Here is an 18,399-nt window from a genome sequence, read left to right as displayed (position 1 = left end):
CTTGCATACATCTGCATTTTGAATGGGTCTTCCTGGGCTGGGCTGGGAGGGTGGAGGGCCTGCTCTCACACAAAGGACTGCCACACCCCCTACTGGGACCCTGGCAGACAGGATTGAACTGAAAGGGGACCTTGTGCACTTCTAAGCCACTCTTTGAAGTCTCCCCCACTTCAAAGGCACATTTGGGTATAAAACAGGGCCTCTGCTCTATCACCTCAGACACATCCTGGAGAAGAAACTTGTAACCAGAACCTGCATCCTACCAAGAAGAACTGCCTGGCTGCCCAAAGGACTCACCTGACTGTTTTCTGTGAAGGACTGCTGCCTTGCTGTTGCTCTGCTGCCTTGCTGCTCCCTGGCTGTGGTGAAGAAGTGCTCTCCAAGGGCTTGGATAAAGCCTGCCTCCTGTTCCCTGAAGTCTCAGGACCAAAAAGACTTTTCTCTTGCAAATGGACTCCTTGTGCGGCAAACCTTCGACGCACAGCTTGCTAAAAACGATGCACAGCTTGCTAAAAACGACGCACAGCCTGTTCCGTGGTGAAAAATTCACTGCACGCCGAACTGGGACGACAACGCTCGACTTCGCAAGGAAAAGATTGATGCGTGCCTGCAGTGCGACCGGAACTTCGACGCACGGTCCACCAGATCAAGGCACAGCTAACCTGGGACGATGACGCCCGACTTACAGAGGGGAAATCGATGCAGCACCTGCTGTGAGGGAGAAATTTCCCCGCACCGCCCACCGGAACGACGCAGAGCTTGTCAACAAGCCCAGGATTCCACACACAGACCCCGGGGCATCAGAAAACCTCGCAACCCAAAGAGGATCCACGACCGAGCGCCGGAAATCGACGCCCAGCCGTCCCTGCGCGGAAACTAAATGATGCATCGACCGTGTGCGGCCTGAGAACTCGACGCACACCCCTTTGTTTCCACACTTCTCCTCATCTGCAGCCCCTTTGTGGAGATTTTTCACTCAAACCAAGTACTTTGTGTTTGAAAGAAACTTTATTAGCTTTTAAAAGACTTAAGACACTTAGGGCCTGATTCTAATTTTGGAGGACGGTGTTAAACCGTCCCAAAAGTGGCGGATATACCACCTACCGTATTACGAGTCCATTATATCCTATGGAACTCGTAATACGGTAGGTGGTATATCCGCCACTTTTGGGACGGTTTAACACCGTCCTCCAAAGTTAGAATCAGGCCCTTTATATCACTTTTCAGTGATATCTTTACATTTTCTTATTGCATTTTTGATCGTTTTTGACCTGCAAGTATCCAGATAAATATTATATATTTTTCTAAACACTATGTGGTGTACTTTTGTGGTGCTATATGGTGTTATTGTATGATTTATTGCACAAATACTTTACACATTGCCTTCTAAGTTAAGCCTAACTGCTCAGTGCCAAGCTACCAGAGGGTGGGCACAGTTTAATTTGGATTGTGTGTGACTTACCCTGACTAGAGTGAGGGTCCTTACTTGGACAGGGGGTAACCTGACTGCCAACCAAAGACCCCAATTCTAACACCACCAAAATGGCATTTCACCAACAACTCTCTCAGTCTTGATACAAACTCATCAACAGTCTCACCAACTCTCTGTGGTTGAGTATAAAACTTGTATCTTGCCATCACCACATTAGTTTCCTTTGAAAATCTATTGCTTAGTCTCATTCTGGCTTCCGCATATTCATCAGCAATTCTATCTCAATTGTCTGTAGCTAAATGCATGAATTTGAATAATCTCTGTGCCTCTGACCCTAAGCAATTCAATAAAATTGCTTTTTTCCATGCAGAACTGAAATCCTCACTGTCTAAAGCCAAAAGATAGTTATCAAAAATATCTATCCAGTCTTCCCACTGAATCACCAGTACCCCTTGGTGAGGCAAAAAGAGTTGTGGTGCAGCAATTGATATGTGTTCCATTATGTACTTATAATTAACTACAATGTGGCACAATGTAAACAATAAACCTAATGTATTGTCTTGGTGTGCGCGTCACAGCGCTCTTAACCGGAGTATTGGTGTGCACATCACCGTGCTCCTGACTACAAAGTGTGCATGTCACTGCGCTTTTAAATAAGGCTTGATGCTGAAATTTAAAGGATAGCTGCAGACCATGATGTGTCTTTCCGCAAGCACGTACTGCCCCTTTAAGATGCGACTCACTGTTCAGCTGATGTGATCTAATTGCACACGCTGCCCCTTTAAGATGTTGTTCTCCACCTACAAGGCAGCTTGCTGATGTGCAGGGAACATGTGCGATGAACCCGTCAGTGGCGCACGCAGACCACGGTGCAGTCGCGCTGTTGAGCGCGTGGCAAGTGTTTCACGTACACAAATCTTCCCGAGGCTAAACAGATGGACATAAATTCAAATAGAGCCCTCCAGATCTGGTAAGATGATATACTTCACATTCCTTTTGAACATCACCACACAATACCTTTGAATACATAAAAATACTTGTGCTAGAAGGTCCGCTCTCACGTGTTGAATTCATGTAAGGTGATGACCCTCCTGGTCACCTAGCAGGTTGACAATAAGCCTGGTATGCTCGTCGCTCACCCCCGTCACCATAAATGTGGTAAAAATAAAGAGATACTCATTCACAGTGCTGGGCAAGATCCTTTAATCAACCTGCTACAATGAACTTTCCCTTGCAAGTCTCACTCCAACTGGCCTCCGGATTTCAAACACTAACATTCTTTTATATAACTTGGAAAACAGGCGCTCCTTAGAGTGAGGCGAGTGCTGCGAAGGTTCCAAGTATGACAGAAAATCTGGCAAACATAGACATTTCTGAAAACCAGACACCTAGGGGGACCCAGGATGAGGTAACCTGTGGTGCTCTCACCAGGTTGTGTTACCCAGAATCCTTAGCAAACCTCAAAATTTGGCAAAAAAACACCTTTTACTCACATTTCAGTGCTGCAAAATTCGGGAATTTGTGGGGAGCCACAAACTTCCATCTACCCAGCATTCCCCCAGGTCTCACTTGTATGGGCAGGCCTAGTGCTCGCGACAGGAAATGCCCCAAAACACTATGTAGACACATCAAAATTAACAAATACAAAACTGCCTGTTTTTGCGGGGGCATCTGGGTTTTTGGTCCTGGGCTCAGCAGCCATCTAGGGAAACCTATCAAACCCAAACATTTCTGAAAACTAGACACCTGAAGGAGTCCAGGGAGATGTGACTTGCATGGATCCCCCAGTGCTTTCTTACCCAGAATCCGCTGCAAACCTCAAATTTAGCTAAAAGAAATCACATTTATCCCACATTTCTGTGTGGGATCACCGCACTGGCACAAATTTGGAGGTTAGTAGGGCATTGTGGGTAAGAAAATGGTGCGGGTGCATGTGAAGCACACCACCGTGGACTCACTCAGATATTTAGTTTTCAAATGTGTTTCAGATTTTTTTACATGGCAGCGTCCCAAAGTCCAAAAAGGGCAGCTATCACCATTCCAAGTGGGACGATTTTGAGAGTTAGACACGCTCTCATGGCCCAAATGTAAAACCAAAACCCAAAATAATCAAATGTCCTCTTGCTTGCCGTGGAATAGGATATTTTAGTGCGCTGGGGGAGAGCTGAAAGACTGTTATCCCCTTAATTTGGGGTGGGGGCATAAACATGCCCATACTGGTTGCTACCCACCATCCCACTATTTTATTTTTATTTTTATTCCCTGGCATTTAGTAGGCTTCCTGCCCCCCCCCCCCAGAGAGCGGATCAGGGGTAATCTCCCCATCTGCCCACCGGTGGGCATAACAACTTTGTCCCCATTTATTTTGGGTGGGGGTATGGCCATGCCCCCACCCTCTTTTTTTGAAAAAAAAATCTTCCCTGGTCTCTGGTAGGCTTTCTGCCCCCCCTGGGGGCAGATGACCTGTGAATAATAGGCTGGTCTGCCGTCAAGGAGGGGAGAAATGGCCAACAGTAATGTGCCCCCATGGGGAGCGATCCTTGCTGAAGGGGCTGCCCCCAAACAAAAACACACACACCAATCCATGGTGCCTTAGTGGTTTTTGCCCCCCTGGGGGGCAGATCTGCCTAATAGAAATTGGCTGCTCTGCCCCGAAGGGGGGTGGAGATAGCTTAAAATAATTTTGCCGGGGGCGTGTCCAAGATGGCGGCGAGCTAGGACGTTCCCGTCCGCGCTCCGCCGCCTTGGCCTGCAAAAGCGTCTTTCGGCCCGGTGGGGGGAAGCCCGGAGGCTCCCCCGAACTTTGAAGTACCCCTGGGGGTACCTGGCTGCGCGGCAGTGGCCCTGACCTGAGCCGCGCCACTCCCGCGGGGAAACGGAGTTCGGCCCTGGATCGGGGAGGAGCCGCGGAGCGGCGCGAGAGGCGGCCTGGGCTGGGAGAGGAGCTTTCCCCCGGTGGTCTGGTGAGCGTGGCACCCGTGGGTTGTGGGGCCTAGGGGGCTCCCTCTGGGCCACGGAAGTGGCTGTACCACGGAGGGGGCCCCGGCCCTTGGACGCCGGAGAGCCCTGAGGGAGAAGGGGGCCCTCGCCAGTGAATTTGGACCGGGGGCTGGGGGCTGGCGCTCTCCACCTGGGTGCCCACAAGGTGGGCTGTGTAGAAGATTGAGACCCCGGCAGCTGACAAGGGGCCCTGCTGACTAGACCTGGTGCTGCCACATTTCACCACCCACACTGTAATTAAGAGAGGGCCTGCGTGCACGGCGGAAGAGGCAGCGGAAGAAGACCTTTGGAGGTGGTGGCTGCCGGGTGTTGGAGCCGGGAGCGGACCCTGGTGCAGTCGTACTTGCTGGTCGGTCTCAGACGGAGATTTTGGCGGTCTTGCAGGGCTGAATCGGTGAATTGTGAGTAGGCTGACGCGATATGGCGACGTCTAAACCCAAAAGAGAGTGCTCAGTGCGGGATATGCTCGCCGGGCCGCGCCTGACATCTGAGAGTACCGCGGAGGACCTACCTGCGGCGAGAGCCCTGGAGAATCGGGTGGAGCCGGACCCGGATGAGAGCTCTCCCGTGAAGAAGGGCTTTCTGACCTCCCTGTTTGTTTCGCTTCGGGGCGATATCCAAGAGCTGCGCAGGGACATCTCTCAGGAGGTGAGGGAGTTGCGAGAAGAGGTTACCTCATTGGGTGAACGAGTTTCCCAGCTAGAAGATGGCTTGTTCCCACGCGGTGAAGAAGTGGCTGCCCTGCAACAGGAAGTCTTACACCTCCGAGAGCAACAGGACCTCCTCCAGATAACGGTTGAGGATTTGGAAAACCGCTCCCGGCAACAAAATATCCGTATTAAAGGTGCTCCGCTTGGTGTTGAAAAGGATAACATTGGTGACTATGTAGCGGACCTTTTTCGCTCTATACTCGGCCCGTACGAGACCCAGGAGGTGGTACTGGACCGAGTACACCGTGTCAGGCGTGCGGGTGGCCCTGGAGATCGCCCTCCAGACATTCTAGCATGTCTTCATAATTTTGTTCTCAAAGAAAGGATCCTACAGCGGGCCCGTAGTCTTCAGCAGGTACTCTTTCGAGGGCATGAACTTCAAGTATTTCACAATTTATCTGTGCGGACTTTGCAGAGGCGGAGAGAATTTAGACCGATCACAGATCATTTGTGTGCACATAATGTGTACTATTCTTGGGGCCACCCCTTCCGCTTGGTCTTCCGCTGGGAGGAGCAGCTCCGGCAAGTGAAGTCTGTTCTGGAAGCCAGCCGTATCTTGGGTCTGGAGGATCTGGGCAGAGAGGCGAGTGAGGAGGCGATCCATCCAGTGGGGGGTCCTCCCCGGTGGTGGAGGAAAGAGAAAAGAAGGAAGTTGCAACGCCCAACGGCCTCGGAGTTGAGGTCGGAGAGAGAATCTGTTTTGAACAGTGTGGCTGCCGGAACTTCAGTCTAGTGAGGGCCGCCGGGGGTGCCCGGAATTGCCTCTGGCCATGTGGCTAACAGCATGCTGATCTTGGAAGAGGGTCGGGGCGGCGGGGGCGTTGGACTTGGTTACTCAACATGGTTGGATACAATGCCCCGTGGAGACTTCACCTCGCGAAGATGGACGACCGAGGACTTATGTTTTCTATGCACCTGTTGTGCGTGTTAGTTGCTTGTTGTTGGGTTTCTCAGCGATACTGGCTCCTTGTAGTGACACCCTTAGGTCTGGGTGCTCCAGATGGTCCGGATCTTTATGTGGGGATGGCCCTCTGTTGTGCCCTCTTCTCCCTTGCGTGCTCCCCTCCGTATAGGACATGATCATTAAATGTATAAGCTTAAATGTTCGGGGACTCAATAACCCAACCAAGAGGTTAGCCATCCTATCTGCCTTGGAGAGATCGGGGAGTCATATTTGTCCCCTGCAGGAGACGCACCTGGTTTTAAAAGATACTTACCGTATGCGCTCTAAGTGGTTCCCCAGACAGTTCTGGTCTTCGCTACCATCAAAGCATGCAGGGGTGGGGATACTTCTCTCACGTTCATTCCCTGGGGAAGTGATATCAAAATTGCACGAGGTTCCAGGGAGGCTTCTAGCAATGAGGTTCAGACAGGGTTTTTTTTCCTTCACTATTGCTTCCCTATATGCGCCTAACTCCCAGCAGGAAATCTTCCTAAGACAGGCTTTGACTCCACTGCTCCAATCTCCTGATGGTGCTGTCCTGTTGGGGGGCGATTTTAATCTGGTGATGGACGGGGACCTGGCTCGCTCAGGTCACCGGTATGGGCAGACGGGGTCTTTGTCAGAGGCTGGTAGACAGTGGCTGAGTGAGTGTGGCCTGGTGGATGTCTGGAGGAGTGCGCACCCCACGTTGAGGGATTATTCCTTTTACTCAGCAGCAACTAAACCATATGCTAGGTTGGACCTCTTTCTGGCAACACAGGAGTTTCTCCCCCGGGTTGGAGATGCAGCGATTCAGCCGCGAGCCTTGTCCGATCACGCCCCGATCACGGTTGAAATTCATATGAACATGGTGCGGGTAGGCGCATTGGGGTGGCGATTTAGGGACTCGATGCTCCAGAATGGGGCAACATTAGAGGCGATCCGAAGGGCAATAATAGATTATCTCAGCTTTAACGATGATGGGATCATAAGCGTTGCAACGCTGTGGGAGGCACTGAAGGCTGTGTTGAGGGGCAAGGTGATGTCGCTTTCCGCTAGGGACAATAAGGCAAGAAGCCGACTCAGGGAGGACTTAGAGCAGCGAGTGAGGGTCTTGGAGCGTTCGCATAAGCACACTGGTGCTCCTAGAACTTGGCGAGAGCTTGAGAAAGTGAGGAAGCAGCTGAGGAGGTTGGACTGGGACGGGCAGAGTATGCGGTGGCTTGCCTTAAACAAAAGTATTTTGCAGGAAGTAACAAGTGCGGGAAGCTATTGGCGCACAGGTTGAGAGCGCAGCGCGCGGCGTCACTGATAAAAATGGTCCGCTCACCCTTGGGAGCAGAAGCATATATGTGCGACCAAATAGCTGAGGCGTTTGCAGAATTCTATCGAGGTCTCTATAGGGCCGATAGCACCAGAATCTTTCTTAGAGGGTGTAGCAATTACTCCCTTGACTGAGGGGGATGCAACCTCGCCAGATCAACCTATAAGGGCAGAGGAGGTCATATCAGCAATTGCACAGCTGCAGACCGGGAAGTCACCTGGCCCGATGGTTTTTCGGCGCTCTTTTATAAATCTTTCTGTACGGAACTTGTACCAGTCCTGGTGCGACTCTTTAATTCCTTTCGTCAAACCGACGCCCTCGCGCCTAGCCTGTTAGACGCTACTATTGTGGTTGTCACGAAGCCGGGGAAGGACCCCGAGGAATGCGCCTCCTACAGACCGATCTCCCTCCTCAATATTGATGCCAAACTATTTACTGGCATTCTGGCACACCCTCTCAACTATTATTTGCCGGGGCTTGTGGATCCCGACCAAGCGGGAAATATACCGCATAGGCAGTGTAGTGATAATACCAAGCGACTGCTCCATCTGCTGGATAAGACTGAACGTTCTCGTAGGGAAGCGCTCTTCATATCCATCGATGCTGAAAAGGCGTTAGATAGGGTTCACTGGCCATACCTGTTTAAGGTGCTAGAGCGCTTCGGGCTGGGTCATGGTTTCATGGCATGCATCCGCTGCATTTATCAGGCTCCTCGGGCTTCAGTTCGAGTCAATGGGACGCTCTCTTTACCCTTCGCGGTCCAAAGAAGGACCAGTAAGGGGTGCCCGCTTTCGCCCCTCTTGTTCGCGCTTTACATGGAACCTATGGCGCAGAAGCTCCGAGACAACCCTCTGATTAGAGGTGTGAAGTTTGGAGGGGATGAACATCTCATAACATTATATGCGGATGACGTCATCCGTACCCTGGTAGAGCCTACCACCTCTTTGCCTGCATTGATGGGTGTATTAGAGGAGTTTGGACGGGTCTCGGGATTCCGGATGAATATGGTAAAATCGCAGGCTATGGGCAAGTTCATCAGCGCTGAGCATGAAAGGGGCCTGAAGGCCCGATTCCATTTCATGTGGTCTTCCTCGGGGCTCCCGTACTTGGGGATCGAGCTGGGCTCCACGGTAGCCCGCACGGCATCGCTGAATTAAGCGAAACTAATCCGGAAGGTGCAGTGTGACTTAGAGACTTGGGGGAGACTCAAACTCTCTTGGTTGGGTAGGGTGGCGGCAGTGAAGATGACCATTTTACCAGGTATACTGTATCTATTCCAGGTGCTCCCGCTGGAGCCCCCGCCGCGAACGATAGCGACCCTCCAAACGACGGTCCTAAGATTTATTTGGGAAGGGAAGGCGGCGCGGCTACGGCGACAGGTGCTGTATCGTCCTAAGCAGAGGGGTGGGCTGGCGGTCCCCTGCCTCCTTCGATACTTCCAAGCAGCACAATTGCGTTTCCTCTTGGAATGGAGTCGGCCGTCTTCGGAGAAGCACTGGTGCTTCATGGACCAGGCAGTGGCTGGCTCCCACATATGGAAGGAACCCTGGCTCGGGCGCCGACACAGGGCGCAAGGGCTGTATGTTTCCCCGGTCACGGAGGTTTCAATGCAAGTGTGGGTTCGGGTGGCTTCCAGGGCGGGCTTGATGACCTTCCCGTCCCCAATGATTCCCTTGGGTGGGAACCCTGTTTTTGGTCCGGGCCTGCAGTCGGAGGCATTGCGTTGATGGTATGAGGGGGGCTGTAAAAGGGTGGGATATTTATTCGATGAGTAGGGGGTTATCCCTTTTGACCAGCTGAGGGAGACATACGGCCTAACTGAGGCCGATAGGATGATGTATTGTCAAATACGACAGTGGGTCCTGCTCCCAGCCAATAGGACATTAATAGATAGACCGCTAACACCGTTTGAAAAATGGATTCTAATGAAAAAGGGCGATAAACGCGTGGTTTCTGAGCTCTATGCTCTTTTGCGGGGAGGCCCGCCCACCCAAGACTAAGGGTCAGTTGAGATGGGAGAGGGAACTGGAGAGAGAGCTATCGGATGATGAGTGGGAGAGTATCTTTTATAGGGCGCACCACACAGCTTACAGTGCAGCAGGCACAGAGACAGCCTACAAAGTGGCCTCCTCCTGGTATTACACCCCAGCAAGGATCCACGCATGGGATCATGATAAATCTAGTCTTTGCTGGAGGGGGTGCGGTGGAGGGGGGTCGATTGTGCATTTATTATGGCACTGTCGAACATAATAGATACTATTGACAAGGCTTTTGACAACCAGATTCCTAGATTCCCTGCGTCTATCTAGTTGGGCCTTCCAACCCTCTCACTTTTCCCCTGAGATCACTGAAGGGATGGCAGATGGCCTTAGCTTTAAATGCCGCAATACAACTGCTGCTGTCCACCTGGTTGACCGAGCAGATCCCGACAATAGTTTCATGGCTACACAAACTCTGGTTTATCCTCGCTATGGAAAAGCTCACCCTGACCTCTCAGCAGCGGAGCGGGGACTTTAAAGAACTTTGGCAACCAGTCTTGTGAATTTTATCTGGGGAGTTCTCAGAACTGACATGTCTGACTTATTTGAGGGTTCTGAATTTGAACTGAGTGAAGGGAGCGATCCTTTAGGGGGGATGTATTGATAGGTCCAGGACTATATTGTAAAGGAGCCTGGAGCTGTTTGACTCTTGTGTTATCGACCAGATGTGGGGAAACAAAGTTGTATATTGTATTTAAAGTTTTCTTTTTCGTTGCGCATGAAGTAAGCTGTTTCTGAACCTAAGTGTATTACTTCGATGTGTTGCATATGCAATGTTTTATAATTGTAAAATCAATAAACAGATTTGATCCATAAAATAAATTTGCCTCCAAGGGGAACAACCCTTGCCTAAGGGGTCGCTCCTCTTACATGAAATTGGCGCAAAAACAAATCCCTGGTGCCTAGTGGTTTCTGCCCCCATTGGGGGCAGATTGGCCTAGTAAAAATAGGCTGATCTGCCCCCAAGGGTTGCAGAAATGGCCCAAAAAGTATTTGCCCCATAGGAGATTGACCTTTGCCAAAGGGGTTGTTCCTCTTGCGTGAAATAGTTGCAAAAAAATTAAAATCCCTGGTGTCTAGTGGTTTCTGCCCCGCTTGGGGGCAAATCAGCCTAATTAAAATAGGCTGATCTGCCTCTGTGGGGGACAGAAATGGCTTAATAAAAAATTGCCCTCCAGGGGAGCGACCCTTGCTCAAGGGGTCACTCCCCTTAATAGTTTACACATATAAAAAAAAAATCCCTGGATTCTAGCGGCTTCTGCCCCCCCTGTGGCAGATCGGCCTAATTAAAATAGGTTGATCTTCCCCTGGGGGGCAGAAAAGGCCTAATAATAAATAAAGAATAAGTTTATTCTTAACATTCAAAAAAATCCCTGGCATCTAGTGGCTTCTGCCTTCCCGGGGGAGGCAGATCGCCTAATTAAAATAGGCCGATCTGGCCCCTGGGGGGCAGAAATGGTCTAATAAAAAGACTCTCCCCAGGGGAGCGACCCTTGCTCAGGGGCTAGCTCCCCTTCATTCCCCCCTGGCACAGATCTGCCTAATTAAAATATTCCCTCTGGGGAGTGGCCCTTATACATAAATACAAAAAAAACAAACATAAACATAGATCCCTGGTTTCTAGTGGGCATTTCTGCAGCCCAATTACGTTGCGATCTGGCTGCATAAATGCTCAAAGAGATATGAAAGGAAAGGAAAAGAAAGGAAAGAAAAGGCCTTTCATGTATCTGTGCCACGCCCAGCCCAAGGATCGGAAGAGAAATGCAAAGCATTTCTCTCTGATCGCGCTGGAAGCCATGCTTCCAGCGAAGTGGGGGTGGCCTCTGATGAAGTCAGTGCATTATTGGGCGCTGGCGTCATCAGATGTCACTGGGGGTTGTGGGGGTCCGGGGTGGAAGGGGAAGCGAGTCCCCTTTCATCCCTCCCCATGGGAGGGGGAGGGAGACTCTTGTGGGGAGTGCTGCGCTCCCCCCATGAGCCAGTCCATGGACGTAACGGTTACGTCCTTGGCGACTCAGCGCCACAGCCAAGGACGTAACCATTGTGTCCATGGATGGGAAGGGGTTAAGGTTATTAAGGTTATCAGGTGTAACTTTCTAGCGACCTGTTAGTTCACTGTTTTGTTAGGTAGGGATTTATTCTTGTCTCCACCACAACTAATATTAATAATGAAATACAAGGCATGCACCAACTACATGACTACATCTTAGTCTCCTGTACAGAACAGACATACCTCTAACTAGCCTAGCACTAAAAACATACAGTAAATGTATATGACTCATGCAGACAAGCCTCAAACCCCATCAAAAATACATTAAAAGAAAGTAAACAGCTATTTAAGTTATTACTTATCATTTGAATTACTGAGAAAAAGAATTCAGGTCGATAGTGTATTTTCAAAAGAATATCCAAACCCAAGCATTATAGTATTGACAAGAGGAAAACCTCATGCAGTTAGCAGAATCATGGGCACCTTGGACATTGTTGGAGGTGCTCTAGAAGCTTTTAATGGTGAGCCACCATATGCAGACTTTCCATGGTTGGGGCTTAACCTACTCTGCCCTGTTCCATTCATTGTCTAGCCTGCCAGGAAAATAATAATTCCTCTTTAGAGTGATGTTTTAGTGCTTCTTTTGTACCTAGTTGATTCCATGAACAAATTATATGAGAAAATTAGGGGCCAGATTTAAAAGGCCCTTTCACCACCTGAGTATCACTTTTAGTGAAGCTCCACTGGCGCTATGCACTGTGCCATATTTACAAGGTGGTGTTAAGCAACTTTTTGTGGCTTAACGCCACCTTGCAAATACGGCCCCTTCACACGCAGCACTTTGAGTGGAACGGACGTGCAATGGGTGTTGCTGTGGCATGCCCACAGCAAAACCCATTGCATTTTGATGCTACTGCAAATTTACACAGTTTTTGTAAACCTCAAGCAGCACCAAAATCTAACGTCACACTTGGGGCGGCCTTGGCGTAGCACAATGAGGAGAAATGCTTTCATTTCTACTCGGTGTTTGCTCTTTCTATGTGCATGCATTCTGAAGCACACATGGAAAGAGCAAATCGCCATTGAAGATTGTTTTTGTGCAGGAAGATGTTCCTTCCTTCACAAAAACAATCTCTCTCGCAGTGCGCAAGGGTGGCTGCATTGGTGCTCGTCAGCAAATTTAGCGCTGGTGCCGGAGGCAACACAGGGGTACGCCATATTCTATTAAAAATGGCGCATCCCTGCATTTTGAAAATGATGGAGAGCGGCGCTGCCAAATGTGGTGCAGCATCGCGCTCTGTCATTTTCTTTTAAATTTGGGCCTCAATATTATTCAGTAGGGATGAGGGGTTGCAGCTGCGACAGTCAGTAGTTGAAGATATACTGCCACAATTCTTCTTAAGTTGTGGATTTGAAAGAATATATTTTTACATTCCTATTGGTGTGGGTCCTGGGTAACCTATCCCCTTTGATTATATTTTCCCAAATCCTTCCCGTAGTCTATGGAACTAGTAAAGGGCCAACATAAATGTTAGGGATTGAAATATACTCAAGTGTAGCCAAAACTGTGGTGTCCACTCAGGAAACTCCTTCGAAGAATTCTTGTAACTGTGCATAAAGGGTCAGGCTAAAGTCAATCTATACTTTTTCAATTATCAAAGAGACGGTTATCTCAAACAATAAGAGCACTGGTGAGACTTTTGACTCCACGGAGCTCAAACATTAAACCTTACTAATTTTTTATTTCAAGTCCCCTCACTGTACACTTTGGAAGTCATTCATTAGTTGGTGGATGTGGAGCATCCACCAGAAAACGGCAGCTGCCTCATTCACCAATTTTACCATTCCATGCCATATTTGAAGGCAGATGAACTGCTGGATTTCCGACAGTGGATAATCAAGCATCTCCGAAGATGGAACCTCTTAACTTGAAAGTCTGTTTGCCATAGGAGCACTAGGTCACAGTGGCCCTAGCTCTGCTCTATTTAGATAATATCAATTCTCACTGGATTTCCCTGCTTGGGTCCACAAGGAGAGGCATAGTGGGTCTTGGTAGGAAAAACATTAAGGGTCCTGACTTGTTGGAAGAAATTGTTGTTTTGTCAGGTCTATTGACAGTGGTGTCCCCAGGTTAGGGCCACCTGAGAACCTTGGCCCAGTTGCATTCCACCTGACCCTCCCCACACCCACCACCACCATCCATCCTATTTTGCCCCACTGGCACAAATAGAAAGCAGGGCTCAATTATTTAGCTAAGCCCGTAATAGGAAGCAGGGCTTAAAGAGAAGACACATAATTACAATGCAAGATTTAGATGAGATGTATTTGCAATCCAAAAAAGGGGAGAGGAATGGCAGAAAAGAGAAACTATAGAAAGAGAAATAAATGAGGGTGCAAGGGAGAATGAATAAATATCTAATTTGGAAGGAAGCCTACTAATCCTGGTCTAGTCCAGTCTATATCATCCTGAAAACGGTTTGCTCCTAGTAATTGTTGAAGGTTTAAACTGACCCAGAGGAAATGGAAGAGAATATCCACAAAATGTGTATTTGTTGTTTTTTTACAGCTGTAGTATTATGACCACATATACTCATAATGGGAGATAATGAGGGCAAGACACTGTATGTGATGAGGTTGGGGGAGGTTCACAAAGTCACAACGCACAATAGACACCGGTTGTAATTGTAGCAGCACGTTATCTATTAAGGTGCTTATATGTACTCAGTGCTGAGTGGTTGATTACAAATGACAGAACATCCATAGCTCATGGTAAGAAAGCAAAATAAGTTAATCCAGTTTCCGAAGAAATAAGATAGTAACATATTGGTCAAATGTTTAATATAGCAGCAGTTTCATTCAAACTTTTATTCCATGATCACTCCAAGCTTTCTTACTTCTGTTGATGTTGTTAGTGTGGCTTCTACTTCTAATTGCCATATTGTTGTTAGCTGATGGTTGAGCCATTGTCCACAGGTCATGATCTCAGATTTTGCGATGAGGAACTTAAGATGTTTTCTTGCCATCGAGTCATCATTGACAGGAAGGCATTTGTGCTTTTATGTTCATGGGGCTTTTCAGTTTTAAGATGATCTGTGTGTTATCTGTGTAGTGCCGGCATCTGAGGTTGAATGATCTGATTACAGTAGAGGTTGGAAAGGAGAGGGAGATAATTGTACTACAAAAATCTTGTATGAAAACCAGAAGCTGCCCTAAAAAGGTCTGTGTGGGCATGCACTGAATGAAACAAACTCAGCACTCCAATGGAGTGGAGATAAGAAGTCAGTACAAAACTATTTCACTTTGAAATTATACCTATCCCCTGAAAAGACCCTCCCTGACCACATCCATCTGAAGAAACAAAACTTCCATGTCCCCTTGAGCAAATATAATCTTTCTTTCTCTGCTGCTTAGCCTGCAAACTTACTGGGTAGCTTACCAATGCAGCAAGCCCTCTTTTCAGGATCTCCCTCCAGATCTCACATCCGACAGGGCTCCTTTCCTAGCTAATGTCTGTGACCATTAAGTCTTGAAAACTAGCAATCTCACCCCTTCTTCCGCTTGAGCATTTTCCATTGCACTGCTACACTTAAAGGTTGGTTTAGCATTTTAATCAGTTTGACCCCAATCATAAGGGCTCTGCAGGTACAGCTGTCAGGACCCCTGAACTCTGATGTGGGAGACTCTTAGCAGGCTGTCCAGGATATCAAACCTGCCATCAAAGGTGAGTAGGGCACCTACAGGTTTGGCCTTAAATGATTTACCTTTAACCAAGAACACTTATAGGTACTTCACCTGACCTTCAAGAATTTGCACATTGCTTTTAGCCTCATCCACTCTTTCCTCCACAGCCAAAGCCATGGCTCAAGGACCCTCCAATTTCCATTGCACCACCTTTAGGGCTGACTTACTGGTGGCAGTCTCCTCCTTCATATATATATCTGTGCAGGGTGTTTTCAAATTTGAGAAGTGTTGTTGCGCCTAGCAACAAGTACCCATCCTTGTCAGGCAAACAAGCTGTGCCTTCTCTGCTGCTCTTTGATGCCATCCTGCTAGCCAGAACAAAAATGTTCCTTTCCTGTTCTTCTATTGCTGTATCCATCAACAAGTGAGTCTTGACAATTCTGTCAGCTGATCAAAAATGTTTCCTGCACCAACTTCAGTAGTTTCTCTCATTTGAACAGAAATGTGGGCTGCACGCTCAGCAGAAGACTGCTGCACTGCAGGAAGATGCAGGAAAGGCCTTTAAGGGAGGACACTGACAGGTGTTGTCAGTTCCCTCCCTGATCCTACTGTAATTGGCTCTCAGCCTCTAGGAGGGTGATGTCTTCTCGCTGGTTTGTATTCTAGTCTGCATATGGTCTACTCCCAGTTGGATGTCTCATGTCACAGCCCTGGTTTTGCCACAACTCCATTATTAGGCCTGCGTTATCTCTCTTTTCTCATTTGGGCCTGGTTGATTTGGAAGTACCTCCTGGGACTCCTCAATTGGAGTCACTAATTGCCTACAGAAGACATCTCCAAGCGCAGTGTGGTGGGCATGAATATTTCTCAGTGGCCACCTGACTTCACAATAGCTAATCTCTTGTGGTAGCTGCTTCACAGGACTCCATTGTGATAGAGTCGGCCAGAAAATGGAAGTTCAATATCGGTCCACTTCATAAAGTGACCCTCTTGGTGTCATTACAGCTCCACAACTCACAGTTGCCCTGGGTCACACACTCAACCAAACTAAGATGTTTATAGTACTTGTCATTTAGTAGAAATTACTGAAAAAATACTAAAAGGTATGCATAGAATGAATTTAAACTAGCAAACTTTTTTAAAAATGTGATTATTCAAATATTTTATAATAAAATAACATATTTTTGCATATATCATTTTTACATTAAATTAAATTCATACTCATCTTTAAAAAGTCAAATCAAATACATTTCATTTAATAATATTTGTTCTGGTGTTCCATTTTAAGTCTCTGCCTAAATTATTTTCCATGGGAGGGTTTGGCAGTACCTGTGGTTGGCCCTGTGTGGTGCTCAACTTCTTCCAGGACTCAGCTGGAGTACATTTACAACTGTTGTGGGACTGTTTTGACTGTAGTAGTTTAAGAAGTGCAGTTTGTGAATAGGAAAGAGCTTACTCTTTTGTGCGTGTCCTTTCCTAAACCCCTCCTTAGCTGTTGCTAGACCCTTCCTTACTTCTCTCTAAGCCCCTCCCTCTTTGTAGTTGGTATTCCCCGTTTTCCAGTCACTCCTTACCTGTCTGTTCCACATTTACCATTAAATCATAGCCTTACGTTTGTGGAGATCTCCTCACAGAAAAGATAGGAGAGGTGGAGGTGGAGGTCTCCTCACGTGAGTTTGTGAATAGCATTCTGTAGTATGTGAGTACTAGTACTGTAGTACTACTAAATATACAACAAAATGCAGTTTTTGAAGAGGCCCTTGAGTGTTACTGCATTTAGCCCATATTATCATATGAATGTGGTGCTGTATTGTGGTGCAGTGAGCATCATGCTTTCATGACATCAGAATGCTGCTAAGCATGAAAGCTGCATAACTCTGGGCCTCATTACAACATTGGCGGCCGGCAAGCGCCGCCCGCCAAGTTGTAACCGTTGTGCGGCCGCCAATGCGGCCGCACTCCCGCGGTGCCCATTATGACATCCCTGCTGGGCTGGCGGGGATGTGGGCCGCAAAATGGGAGCCGGCTCCAAATGGAGCCGGCGGTGTTGCAGCCGTGCGACGGGTGCAGTTGCACCCGTCGTGCTTTTCACTGTCTGCATAGCAGACAGTAAAAAGTCGCATGGGGCCCTGTCAGGGGGCCCGCGACTCCCCGTACCGCCAGCCTTTTCCTGGCAGTTCAAACCGCCAGGAAATGGCTGGCGGGAGGGAGACTCGTAATCCCCTGGTCAGCGCTGCTAGCAGCGCTGCCCTGATGGATTACTACCGCTGTGGCCATTGTGGCGGAAACCGCCGGCCCCGGCGGTGCGACCGCGGCGCTTCCACTGCGATCGTAATGACCCTGGAAGCAAGGCCAGCCTGTTGGCGGTGCTTCCGTCATTTCAGCCCTGCGGTCTTGTACCGCCAGGGTTGAAATGACCCCCTCTGTGTTCAAAGAGCAAAGCTCTCTCTCTGGGCAGTTGTTGGTTACTAGAAAGTATCAATTTCCGGGGTATGGTTGTTTACCACTGATGTCTCAGGTCAAAAGGTACCAAAACATTCCATCTTGATAACAAAAGTATTCCCCTCTTACAAGTGACTCTGCAAGAAAACAAAATTGAGTTATTAAGCCTTGCTGTAGATGATGGCAGAAGATTTAGAATTTAGATCTAGCATGACATGAGGCCTAATTTAGAGTTTGGCAGACAAGTACTCTGTCACTATCATGCCTGGCATCCCAAGTGCCTTATTACAAATACATTATATTCTAATGCACTTGTGATATGGCAAATGGGATGTCTGTCAATGTTTGTGACAGAGTAATCTCCCACCAAACTCTAAATCAGGCCCATAGTTATCACACACAATACACTCAATGCCAGGCAAGGGATTTTGCCTATAAATAGAAAATATCTTTATTTACAAACAAAAAATCTAGAGCAGTTATTATGCTGATCAACAAAGCAAATGTTCTAGCACCTAATAAGATCCAGGTAGGACACAAATAACTTTAAAGCTCTTATAAGTTAATGCACTACAAGTGAAATAAAATTGGGCTTCTGTACCATTTTAAGTAATGATAGAAGATAATGAGTTAGTAGCTATCTTCAGAAATGGTGGGATCACTACTCCTTTGCAAATGTTGTATTTCTCAATGGACAAAGGTGCCAGACAAACTGCTTTATGTCCTCTGATATGTCTGCCCATAGTTGTTCAGCCCTAGGTGCATGACATGAAGGTCTCATAATTCTGAGAATGTGCAAAAAGCACAAAAATATGCTTGGTCCAGAGCTTGTCTGAAACAAATATGACTGACTTTGGAC

The sequence above is a fragment of the Pleurodeles waltl genome, chromosome 10 (genome assembly GCF_031143425.1).
Source record: "Pleurodeles waltl isolate 20211129_DDA chromosome 10, aPleWal1.hap1.20221129, whole genome shotgun sequence".
NCBI lineage: Eukaryota > Metazoa > Chordata > Amphibia > Caudata > Salamandridae > Pleurodeles > Pleurodeles waltl.
Note: the sequence above shows the minus strand (reverse complement) of the source record.